This window comes from Mercenaria mercenaria, chromosome 12, assembly GCF_021730395.1.
Source record: "Mercenaria mercenaria strain notata chromosome 12, MADL_Memer_1, whole genome shotgun sequence".
Classification (NCBI taxonomy): domain Eukaryota; kingdom Metazoa; phylum Mollusca; class Bivalvia; order Venerida; family Veneridae; genus Mercenaria; species Mercenaria mercenaria.
The window spans coordinates 82,145,286-82,159,228 of record NC_069372.1 but is presented as its reverse complement, the minus strand read 5'-3'; the positions used below and the strand labels follow the sequence as shown (position 1 = coordinate 82,159,228).

The 13,943-nt window shown below is 33.1% G+C and overlaps 1 long non-coding RNA gene across 1 annotated transcript; it reads left to right on the top strand.

Moving 5' to 3' along the window:
- LOC128546220 (uncharacterized) lies at nt 1-6,147 on the top strand. The gene is made up of 5 exons (XR_008366590.1): nt 1-142; nt 830-956; nt 1,415-1,534; nt 3,120-3,211; nt 4,852-6,147. It is a non-coding gene; the product is annotated as an uncharacterized LOC128546220 (long non-coding RNA).
- Nucleotides 6,148-13,943: the final 7,796 nt, after the last annotated feature.

Below are 13,943 nucleotides of genomic sequence, written 5' to 3'. Positions count from 1 at the left end.
GTTTTGAAATTATTGGATACTTGCTTATACTTTATATTATTTATTTGATTTAATTTTATAGATCTGAAGAAGCTTCTTCTCTGCACATCAACTGAAATTAAGAAGATGTTTGAGAACATCAAAAATGACAGTCAAAATACAGGTTGTCCCATTGACTTCTTTCAGTTTATGTAATTCAGCATATTTACTTACTACATTTGTAAATTTACTCTATCCATTTTGTTTTTATGAAATATGAGTCAAGCTAATAATTCAAGCAATCTTTGCTGGATTTGTTTGAATGTAATGGGTGTATGTAGATATTGTGAAAGTCATTCTCTGCCATATTAAACACCCACAAAATAAACTGGATAAAAATTTGCAATTGATAAAGACTGAATTATATTACTTAATATCTAAACTTACTGGTTTTCTACACTGAACCAAAAGTGGTAATATTCCTTGCCTAACTTAAACAGCAGTATTTGCTTGTTCTCAAGGGGGGAGAAAATGTTGACTAAGCAACAAAAGTTGTTTCTACAGAAGTGTGATAGTGACAAGATCATTATTACTTAAAAATGTATTACGACTGTTTATGGGCTATTAACTGCAAACTTCGTATCTGAAAAGATGGGTTAAATGAAAATGAAAACCTGCAGTTTTTCTCAGCATCAGCATTTGATGTGGTATGTCTCTGATGTGTAATAATTGCTTAAATCGATAAAACATTGCACAAGTCTTCACTGATACTACAGTACTTTAATTAAGATACCTAACAAGATCAATAGTTTTAATACTTGTAGTATTCATTGATGAAAAATCAAATATCAGTTCTTTTTTTACTATATAGCAATGGAAAATAAGACTGCTGGTTGTCCAAGAGTGACATTAACCCCATCATAAATTACCTTCTTGAAAAACAAAAAAAAGACAGACTGAGAGGAAGGGTTTCAATGATGGCACAGACTCTATTATAGGTAAGTTGCCACTTCAAATAATGTAAACACACATGAAACAACAATTCTTGCTATACTTCCCTTTCTTTCATAAAATAGAATTTCTGCACATTGGATGGCAAAAATTTAAACAATTCTCAACATGAATATAGCTGATTTTCTAGTTAAAGTGTAATAATACTGTTAGATAGAACCATTGTTTTTATATATTTACAATGATTCCTAAAATGGTTGGGCTGAAAACTGGTATGCTGCAAAACAGGCCATTGTTTTGGTAGATAGAAATAATCCCATACAAAATTATTTTTCATGCAGAAGTATATAAAGATATATAAGGACTTACCCCTTGTGCTAATCAACTCCACACAAGGACTCTTGTTTTTATTTCATATTTCATATTAAACTGATCTGTAAAAAAGACTGATTTTCAAAGATTATGTAACATGTATGATTTTAAAATCAATATTTATTGAATTTAGGTCTACAAGCTACCCCAACCAAAGAAGTTTCTGTAAAGAAAGGAGTACTTCCAACCCAGCTCTGTTTCGTTATACTGTGCATATGGCAGAAGTGGTATAAGGAAATAATATAATTGACAGGTATTGCTACTGAAATAAATTGTAGATTCAATAAACACTCTAGCCTATAAATTAGGCTTTATGAATTTAAGTTTTAAAAATTTAATCTTCCATTTTATTGAATGAAAATTAAATTTTATTTATATACTAAAGACAATGAATGATTCAGTTTAATAGCCTGGTGTCAAAGACATGGGAGGTGTATATAATGTATAAACTATAAGACTGTCTGTCACAATTCCTTGTGTACTCTGCTATCACTATTTCCATCAAATTTAGATGAAACTTGGTATACAGCATCAATATGAAGTTGATATGCGCATATTATCAGGACTTTCAAATCCTATTTAATATTAGCTCCCCTGAGCACAAAATGCTCAAGGTGAGATATTGTTATCACTCTGTGTTGTCATCGTCCGTCTTCAACCAGTCTATAAAATCACTGACATGTTTGTTGCTGGGTCATCTGTGTGAAAAACTAGATTACTAGGTCAGTTAATAGGAAATCTTGTAAATACTTAAGGCCACATTGTCTACCTCATCTTCATAGGACTTTGTCAGAACATTTGTCTCCTAAAACCTAGGTCAGGTTTCACCCTTTGAAACTTGGTTATTTGTAGTCAAAAGCTAGATCATTAGGTCAAATCATAGAAAAACTTGTTAACTCTGTAGGGCCACATTTTCTTCTTGATCTACATAAAACTTCGCAAAAATGTTGTCTCTATGAAATCTAGGTCAGTTTCAAAACTTAAATACCTGAGGTTTTAAAAACTATGTTACTGGGACAAATCACAGAAAAAACCTTTTTAACACTATATAGGCCACATTTTTTTCTTGATCATCATACATTTTTTTCATAATATTTATCTCTGTGAAGTCTAGGTCAGTACCAAATTGGGTTACATGGGGTCAAAAACTAGGTCACTAGTTAAACTTTGCCAGACTATGTGTCTCTATGAAATCTAAGTAACTTTTGTAACTGGCTTACATGACTTAGAAGCTATGTCACTAGGTCAAATCATAGAATAATATTGTTAACACTCTAGAGGTCACGTTTTTCATTTGATATATTCATTATATATTTTTATCAGAATATGGGTCACTTTGTATATAGGTTAAGATGAAACGAGATTATCTGAGGTAAAAAAAACTAGCTCCCAATGTTAAAGCATATAAAAACCTTGTGAACAATCTAGAGGCCACATTCTATGTTTGATTTTCATTAAACTCTAGGTCAAATTTGAAACTGGATATCCTAGATTAAAATAGTCACCAGTTTTCCCTGTTTGGCTGTATGGAAAAACTTTGAAAAGCGTTGTGTTTAGTTTTAAGTCAATCTGTGAAAGTCAGGTGAGCGATCTAGGGCCATCGTGGCCCTCTTGTTAGCTGTGAGCATGTTATACATTAGTTCTTTTAAATCCAATTTTAGATAAGTGTTCCCATGTAGGTTTGAATATTGATTGACATAGGAGAAAGTGTTGCTCAATCTGTTCTTTCTGATTACCTCCCTTTATGGTACAGTTTTATGAAACTATTTTTCATTCTTGTGATTAAATTATTTAAAAATATGAACTTCAAAAGCATTATTTTTTTAATTTTATTTCAGCAACAACAACAAAAAATATGAATTTTTCCATTGATTGGTGGTGGAGGGGATAATATTGTTGTCAGTTTGAGAAGTAGAAGAAAAAGTAAATGGTAAGAACACCAGTGTTAACTCCTACTGTGCACAACCTAGATTTATTTCATGCTTAACAAGAATTGCACATGTCATAAAATGTTAAAAACATAACAGGAGGTTGGTCTGCAGTTTGGATCTCAGTGATTTAACATTGTTGAATATCATTATTTATTTAACATTTAGCTCCACTATTCGGAGAACAGGGGTGCTATTCTACCCGCCCCGGCGTTAACATGAGCTTTCTTGGTTAAAGTTTTTCGGCAGTCTTTGTCTTTTTTTGTTACTATTGCTTATATCTTACTGTAACTTCACATTTACATTGTTCAGCATGCAAACAAAGTATTTGCAGGGGCTGGTCCCATTATACCCAAGGTCAAGGTCACGAAGGTGTTATACCAAAGTTATTTTTAAGGTTAAAGTTTTTCGGCAACCTTTGTTTTTCTGTCATATCTTTGTTACTATTGCTTATAACTTACTGTAAGTTCACATAAACATTGTCCAGCGTACAAACAAAGTATGTGCAGGGGCTGGACCCATTATACCTAAGGTCAGGGTCACCAAGGTGTTATACTTGGGTTATTTTTAAGGTTAAAGTTTTTCGGCAACCTTGGTTTTTCTGTCATATTTTTGTTACTGTTGCTTAAATCTTACTGTAAGCTCACATTAACATTGTCCAGCATACAAACAGAGTATGGGGAGGGGCTAGGCCTATTATACCCAAGGTCAAGGTCACCAAGGTGTTATACTTACATTATTTTTAAGGTTAAAGTTTTTCGGCAACCTTTGTTTTTCTGTCATATCTTTGTTACTATTGCTTATATCTTACTGTGTGTTCACATAAACATTGTCCAGCACACAAACAAGTATGTGCAGCGGCTGGGCCCATTATACCCAAGGTCAAGGTCACCAAGGTGTTATACTTACATTATTTTTAAGGTTAAAGTTTTTCGGCAACCTTTGTTTTTCTGTCATATTTTTGTTACTATTGCTTATATCTTACTGTAAACTCACATAAACATTGTCCAGCATACAAACAAAGTATGTGCAGGGGCTGGACCCATTATACCCAAGGTCAAGGTCACCAGGTTGTTATACTTGGAATTATTTTCATGTTGAATTTTTTCGAAAGCTTCGTTTATAGACATATCTTTGGTACTAGGCAAGATAATGACTTGAAATTAAAGATATTTCCTTATAATCATCATCTGATATGACATGAGACATAATTCATTTTACAGTCAAATCGCCGAATAGTGGAGTGCGCTGTCTTACGGACAGCTCTTGTTTCTTGAAGCATTATGATATACATAGAAAGATATGCCAGCAATTGGGCAGTTGATTTTATTATCATTGATGAAAATAGAAGCGGAGAAATATACAAAAGCTAGATCAGGCAGATCTGATAATGTTACTTTAATAAAACAATTGCAGTCTGTTGAGCCATTGGATATGATGTGATATTCATCACTCACTCCATTCAAGATTGCCTTATTTTGGAGACTTAGGGAAAGATAGAAAAATCTATCCCTTGCATATGCCCGAACAAATGTATACTTTCCCCCGCTAGGTAGGCAAGAAAATTACATCATATCCGATGATTCAGTAGACAACAATTGTGTAAGATAACACATTCATACATTTTCATTTAACTTTATAGACTCGGATCAAAGACCTTTTCTGAACAGATTGAGAAAACAGAAGTCTACAAAACAGATCAAAGATGATAAAAAGGACGATGTTTATGCTCTGGAAAGAAAAAGATGCTGTTTGAAATAGAGGACATTAAGTAAAAGAAAAGCAAAGACCAACAGCTATTTCTGTTAGAAAAATAAAAAAAACAACAATAAATTAAAGTGATCAGTTTTCCCATTTGAAAACGAGGGTATAATATGTATCTACATTTGTGTGCGCATTTTAGCGTTGTGATCAAATATCTATTTCCCCTGAAAAGAATGTAATATAAATTTGTACAATAGTGTAATTGTCCCCGGGATGGATCATGAAGTATATTATAAATATTCAGGGTGTCATGTGCAGAACCCAGACCCTTATCTCAAAGGTCAAGGTAGCAATGTTTGGTAACGTTTTTGTAATAAGCTGGTATAGATCTAGTAACCGTTACTGGGAATGATTTGAATTTCACACATGTTGATTGTGATGACATGACAAACACTGTGTAAGTTCCATAACTCTGTTTTGATATTATGGCTCTTTTTTACTCGGGATTTTTTTTGTTGAAAATATTGTTTGGATCTACTTTAATTTAATACTATCAGAGATTTGTACATTTGTTTCTCATTATGCGAGTAAATAGACCAAGAATCATTACTCAGACATGCATTTTGTTAGTATGAGGTGGATGAATTTGTTATGACCCTTTGTGGTCTTTATGTATTTTTTTTGTTAAATTTTTAGTTTAGATTCACTTTTCAAATACTAAAAATGTTACAGCTTTTAAACTTTATACACAGTAACACTTGTCTTAATTATCATTAAATTAGTAAGGAGTAAGAACCATAGCTTCCTTTGCAGCTTTTAAACTAAGTACACTTTTCTTAATTATCAATATTGTCACCAAACTTGGTGTATAGAAAGCGTATATAATACTTTACTAGTGGTTGTACTTAAGGCTGAAAATGTGGTTTTATGCCAGTGTTCTGTTCAGAAATTGCATAAATGAAGCAGACATTGTCTGAAAGTGATCTCTAGATTAAGTTTTAAAATGATCTCTTTTGCTTATAACGAAATTTACTAGTTTATCAATTCTATACATTTATATATAATTCTTTTAACTCATTATGTTAAAATACATATAATAACATTCTTATATATTTTGAAATTGAAAAAAAAAATTGATAAATATTCTGTTCCTGTACATCTATAATTATGAAGAAAAATGTAATAAAATTTCAAACAAGTCATGTGAGTTGTCAATAAAATTTTAACAAATATCGTATATCTCTTTTTTGTTTATCAGAAACCTCATATCCCCACATACCTCTGTCCCACCAAATTGCACCCATCTGCTACTACCACAATCGCAACAAAATATGTTTTACATATTCCACACCTACGTCTTATATCGTAACCGGACAATATACCTCCATCCCACCATTTTTTCTTATTTTAAATTTACTTATATTGTTTCAATGAAGCCCTCATACCCCACCCTAGAAAAGAAAACTGATTATTCTTTAGATTTCCTCATATCCACCCCCCACCTCCCCTTCAAAAAACAACAACTATTTCTCACATTCACTTGTATCCAATCCCCATTAACCACCATTCATGATTTTCGTTCACATTTTTTGTTACATATTCCACACTAACTATTTATTAGTACACCCTACTCTGTTTTACACACATCACAGTGACCTTGATATTTGGGGTGCCTAACCTTAACCAGTTGAAAAAGTCGCCCCCTTGCCAAGACCAATCCTTACGTGAAGTAGTGAGCAGTGGTAAAGAAGATAATCATGCATATAGTGAAATTGGGAAAATTTCGATAAAATTTTAACATGTTCATGACGACGCCGGAGAGTACAATATATAGCTTTTTCAAATAGTCGAGCTAAAATGTTGGAGCAAGTATTCATGAAATGCACCTCTCCCGGAAAATGGAGACTGCTTCAACTTTTGGATAAATACGTTAGTGATATAAGATCACTTGGACGAGTTCTATATCCATATTTACATGAAATGCCTACTTGGTACACATAGATAATGAACATGTATACTTTGTTAATCGTTTTTTTCTATAACAGATACATAACATTGACTTATAGCTTATCACAAGGTGACATCACACTAAAAGAAAAAAATCTTGTATGTAGGTCTACATACATTTGGCGAGCATATAGAACAAAATGTTGCAAACCTCGCTCAAATATAGGCCCATATGTACTAGTGCTATATATAAGTGATTGACGAATGTGTGGACAAATAAAAAAAGCATGCAGTTTGATATTAGCAATGAAATAGTTTACGATTTAGAGAAGTACTAAAAAAGCCCAAAAATTCTGGACTGCATTTCATGGAATATCCGACATGTAAGCCTAATTGTGTTATTGGATATCATTAGAAATAATTAACTTTTGACATTGCACTACTTGTTGAAAGCACATTGAAAACTACTGACAGCGATGATGGAATACCGACCAATTTTTCAACTCATTTTTTGATAAAACACATTTGATAATTTTCCTAAACTTATAAAATTAGACTACATTTTTTAAAACGGGTAGAAATAGCTACAATTAAAGTAACACATGATCAAAACCGGCCATATATGCACTTACGGTAACGTTCTCAATAGCAAGGCAAGATTTATATGTAAGTCCCGGGCACGTTAAGATACATCCGATATTACTGTACATAAAAACACATGTGGGTCATTACGGTAGATTTGGGTAAACAAGTTGTAAATGTTTACATTGGAAACGCTATAGACCAATCGTGTATCTGGATATTGTTGAAGTCACCGAGTGCGTGTGTTTCTTGCATTTTCGCTCCAAGGAAATGTGTCTAGCTGCTGTTGTTCTAGCAATAGCCCTGACACTGACGAACTCCACGGATGTCTACATGTAATGAGCTCGCTGTCACAATGGAGCGTAATCAGTCCTGAGAGATGGTGTTTGGTGGAGAGGGGGCGGACCGGGGGTGGGGGGGGGGGGGCGGGGAGACGAGATATTGGACGATTCAACGCATTATGATGATGATATTTAGCAAAAAAGACTTTTGATCCTACGAATTCCTGTTGGCACCTATCGCACTCCCTGTTTTCACACCTAGATAGGACTTGTAACGTGTTTATCATGTCAGGATCCACTCACATCGGCGATGCAGCTCTAAGCGTGTTAACAAAATCCGCCATATTTGAGTAATAATTATAGATTTGAGGAAGCCTTAGAGCTGTCTCAAATTAACAGACTCAACTCAAGCTTTGAGATTTGAGTTGAGTCAATAAAATGTTCGTGAAACGCATCTCAAATAATTACTCAACTTAAGTCAAAAGATGAGTACACTATTGAGTTTAAGTCATTACAACAGACTTAAGTTTTTTTGTGAAACCGGGGCCAGAATATCAGAACTGAAAAATAATATGGACAGGATTTGTTCATACGTACGAACAAAATTCCAAATAGCATTTTTTTAAGAATAAATTCTTTTTCAGTTCTCTCATTTGTTCGTACGTATGAACAAATGATAGTGAGAAATGAAAAAGAATTTTTAAAGCAGTTTGGAATTTTGTTCGTACGTCCGAACAAATCTGGGCTGTTTGAACAGAATATCAGAATTGAAAAAAAAAATATGGAAAGGATTTGTTCGTACGTACGAACAAAATTCCAAATTGCATTTTTTTTAAGAATAAATTCTTTTTCTGTTCTCTCATTTGTTCGTACGTACGAACAAATCCAGACTGTTCGTACGTACGAACAAATGATAGTGAGAAATGAAAAAGAATTTTTAAAGCAGTTTGGAATTTTGTTCGTACGTCCGAACAAATCTGGGCTGTTCGAACAGAATATCAGAATTGAAAAATAATATGGACAGGATTTGTTCGAACAGAATATCCGAATTGAAAAATAATATGGACAGGATTTGTTCGTACGTCCGAACAAATCTCCAAATTGCATTTTTTTAAGAATAAATTCTTTTTCAGTTCTCTCATTTGTTCGTACGTACGAACAAATCAAGGCTGTTCGTACGTACGAACAAATGATAGTGAGAAATGAAAAAGAATTTTTAAGCAGCTTGGAATTTTGTTCGTACGTCCGAACAAATCTGGGCTGTTTGAACAGAATATCAGAATTGAAAAAAATATGGACAGGATTTGTTCGTACCTACGAACAAAATTCCAAATTGCATTTTTTTAAGAAAAAATTCATTTTCAGTTCTCTCATTTGTTCGTACGTACGAACAAATCGAGACTGTTCGTACGTACGAACAAATGGTAGTGAGAAATGAAAAAGAATTTTTAAAGCAGTTTGGAATTTTGTTCGTACGTCCGAACAAATCTGGGCTGTTCGAACAGAATATCAGAATTGAAAAATAATATGGACAGGATTTGTTCGTACGTACGAACAAAATTCGAAATTGCATTTTTTAAGAATAAATTCTTTTTCAGTTCTCTCATTTGTTCGTACGTACGAACAAATTATAGTGAAAAATGAAAAAGAATTTTTAAAGCAGTTTGGAATTTTGTTCGTACGTCCGAACAAATCTGGGCTGTTTGAACAGAATATCAGAATTGAAAAATAATATGGAAAGGATTTGTTCATCCGAACAAAATTCCAAATTGCATTTTTTTTAGAATAAGTTCTTTTTCAGTTCTCTCATTTGTTCATACGTACGAACAAATCCAGGCTGTTCATGCGTACGAACAAATGATAGTGAGAAATGAAAAATAAATTTTAAAGCTATTTTGGAATTTTGTTCGGACGTACGAACGAATTTGAGCTGTTTGAACAGCATGTCAGAACTGAAAAATAATACGGAATGTGGATTATTGTTCATACGTACGAACAGCCAGATTTGTTCGTACGTACGAACAAAATTCCAAATTGCATTTAAAAATGTGAGAAATGAACAAGAATTTGTAAATTTTATTTGGAATTTTGTTCGTACGTACGAACAAATTTTGATTTTCTGAAAGTTTATGCAAATGTCTTTGTAAATGAAGAATCTATGAAAATCTAATCATTTAGTTTGGCAGATGCATCTTTTCGGAACTCAGAACATCTGTGTGAAGTTTCCGGGTTTTACGTTCTTTCTGGAAAACTAAAGTAGCCATTAAACATGTATGGGTAAGAAATATGACTGTCGAAAAGGGCCGGTCTTATTTGCAATTGGCAGTCTTTGAACTCGGATGTTGGCAATAGAGAATACAAGTGTATGCAAGTTTTTAAAAATGTCTTCTTGTTATTTTATGCCCTACTGTGTCCCTTATATGTATGTTTTGTTTCTGTTTAATCTATTAATATTTGTGTTTTTTGCAATCGTTTCGTCTTTTATTTGTGTACAGCTATTTTTACACATGAATTCAGTGTGCACATTTATAAATACTTATATATGAGTCATTAACGCCATGACGAGCAATTCTGATTTAAGTACAAGTATTTTATGTCTGGACTTGTAATTTCTACATGAACGGACCAATTATCAAATATCTTCATGTTATTCCATAGGTTGAAAATGCAATATTGCTTAAACGTAAATGTCGTACTTTAACGTTAAAACTGAAAACAGAAGTCTAACATCTACAGGGGTAAACGAGGATCGCCCTAAAGTAAAATAATCACAAATAATTACTGTCAAAAAGAAAATATAAGGAACTGTATAATTGTTATTTCTGCATATGTTGATTTACTATGACTGGATTACACATCATTTGTTGCACGTTCGTTCAAATGAAGGTAAAGTACAGAAAACTTGAATTGATAAAAGAGGTTCCTTTTCAACCTATGTCAACATTAAAGGTAGAAATGTTAAAGATATAATCCTCTCGTCTTAGTATATTAAATGAAACGAATTGTAATATTAAATGCATGACATTATGAATTAAATACTTAATTTATCAAAAGATTTTTTTTCAAAGAATTGACTACCGGATGCAATCATTTTCATTTGCAAAACCCGCTGTAAAAGTACTTTCTAGAGTAGCCCGGAGGGGCACCTGGGATCTTCCTCCACTGCCGAATGCTGAAAAAGTCGCCATTCGATCTACATTACGTACTTGTGACTGTAAACCCAACAAACTAACAAAATTTCTATAGTATCTTTCGCATGGTGAAGAAATGGCAATAATGTGAGTGCTTGGTAAAAAATTCAGTCAGGGTGAGAAGGAATATAGTCACATTTGACAAAACCGCTTAAAATGAAACAGAGTCATTTCTGTAATTTAATAGGTTTCGGTCAAATCGCTACCAATAATACGTTTTACATACAAAGGTCATCGGGGTTCACAGATAGTAGCCGAGTTCAGCGACAGTATCAACGGCTGTTTTAACACTCAATTTTTTTCATCGGCTAATATTGATTTTCAGAAAGAACGAAGAGCCAATATTATTCACACAGACGCTCCAAAAAGATACATCTGTCAAATCAAACTATTACAGTTTTCACAGATTGTTCATAAACAAAGACATGTGCATAAGATTTTGGAATTTTTTAAGATTTTTCAGACTGGAGAAACTGATGGGGAAAACTCCCAAAATTGATAAACAACAGTGGTTGTCCATTTCGCCTCAGTTATTTATAGATGATCATTTTTAATACCAAATATTTTTGTTTTTACAAGGAATAGAGGAAATCCATAAACATATTTAGTAATTTGGTGCACTAAGCTATCATTTCGGCCTGAAAAAAAAAAACTGTATAATCAAATTTGATTACTTTAAGGTATCATATCTGCATGTTAGACAAGACAATGTATATAAAATAACTCCCCGCTGAGGCAGGCTCTAACATTAGTCTGCAATAAATAAGATCAATCTCAGGTATATGTACACTACTGTACCCAACAACTCCTCTAAAGGCAGAGTACCAACATCCTAACTTTCAAGGGTACAACTAAGCAAAATATAACATAAAATGCATGCAGTTTAGTTCGAATGTAGTTTCTCTTGCAAATAGTTCTACCTATAAGGGCATTGAAAAATATTAAATCACCAGTTTTAAAGAAATAACATATTTTATTGTAACGTGGTTTCCAAATACTTGCATATCGTATAATTTTTACTGTTGTAATACGTGGGCATTATGATCTAATTTGGTGTATTATTTGATCTCTGGTACAAGTCCTTTATTGGATGTTATTTGATACAATTATGCGACCATGGAATAACTTATAATTCTCTACATTTAAGTAAAATTATAAACTATATATCTGATAATTGAAATAGCATAATAGTTGTAATGAGAGACAATTTATGCTATCAGTATTATATATCTCGACAAAATTTCAATTTCAAAAGATTTCAGGCGTTCAAATTAAGACTTCCGATTTTCTCAATATTATTTCCAACCTTTGACTTTGTAAGATACTTTTATCATTTAAAATATGTTATCAAAGTCGGTGTAGGATTATAATATTGAACATGATTGTTACAAAACAATGAAATAATAGGATAATGAAATAAAGAGCGACATTGTACTTTATTGCCGAAAGTTAAAGACAATCGATGTAATTCACACACGTTCGATCAGCTAATTATATCAATTGGTTTGCTATTCAAATGATGCTTATAAGGAACTTGTGCACTATAAGTTTTATGCACCATTCAGCTGACTGATTCTACCAAGATGCCGCCATGAAATGATGCTCAAAGGGGCATCTGGGGTCATCCTCCATCATAAAAGCTGGAAGGTCGCTATATGACCTAAACTTGTATCGGTGTGGCGTTTACCCCCAACAAAAGATTCTTTTTAAAAATATAGAGCCTTTCAACTTCCGGAAAGATTGAAAGTGTCCATTGAATATGTACTAATAGGGTGGTAAATAGATATAACAATGTCTACCAGCAGTTTAGCTATGTTAACGACAGTATATAAACTAGAAAAAGCAGTATTTTAGAAAATGGTTTAACTTGTTTATAATTCTTGTTGCCTTATAGTGTTTTTATTTGTTGTTTTTTATTTTTGTTACAAGAAGGAAATTTAGTTATATGTTTCTGTGTTATAATAATATAAGAATGGGGATAAAAGCTACTCGCCCACAGTTTGAGTGAAATTTTTCAACATGCTTATTTTTCCCAAGATTGGCATATAATGTATATATGACACTGAATAATAATAAAGAGGTGAAAGTAAAAAATGAATATTGTAACAAAATACAAAAAAAAAAATGTTTCTGCATTGTTTCAAAAGCGCTGCAATAGTTTTACTACCTTCTGCACAATATTTTTGGTTATTTACTTGTATAAGAATATCTTGCAAACAATCTTATGTCACAAGGTTTGTACTACTACACTGTAAAACATAAAGTGTTACTTTACCCCAAAATGGGTGGCAACTCTGCTGCTATCCATTTTGGTGTAACGTTTCCTAAAATGTCCAAACACCAACTCTAGTGTAGGCCTACACCTACTGTAGTATTTAACATTGCACTTAAAGTAGTGTAAATTACAATCATGTTACACTGATCAAAGTGTAAATGTAACACTCAATGTAGTGTTATTATACACTTAGTCTTATGTTTAAAGTAACACTTAAGACTTGTGTAAGCTTACTCTGATCCAAGTGTAAATATAAGCACCATTTCTTGTGTAAGATTAGCACATGAATTGGTGTGAAAAGGAAACAAAACACTACTAGAGGCAGCAGAGTTGCCATCCATTTAGGTGTAAACTCATATTGATGCGCCGACGCCCAGTTTGTAAATTATAAATTATTTCTGCCATACATGGCAGACAAAGGTGCAGTGACAAGTGACAAGTTCACTCCTTGCAGGGCTCCACCAAAACCTAGACCTATGCCTGAGTCGCCCAAGAAGCGTCGTAAAATCTTATCTGAATTATCAGTAGAGTAAGTTATGTATAGAAGTAGTCAGTCTTAACCCTTACCATGCTTAGAAATGATTTGATTTGCCTTTGCGACCAGTGTAGATCATCATCAGCCTGCACATCCACGCAGTCTGATCATGATCTGCACTGTTCGCTATTCAGCCAGTATCGTTTTGGTAAACACCCCTTTAAACTGTTAATGGTACTGTCCAAATTGGAAGATGGACAAGTTCATTATAGAAAATCA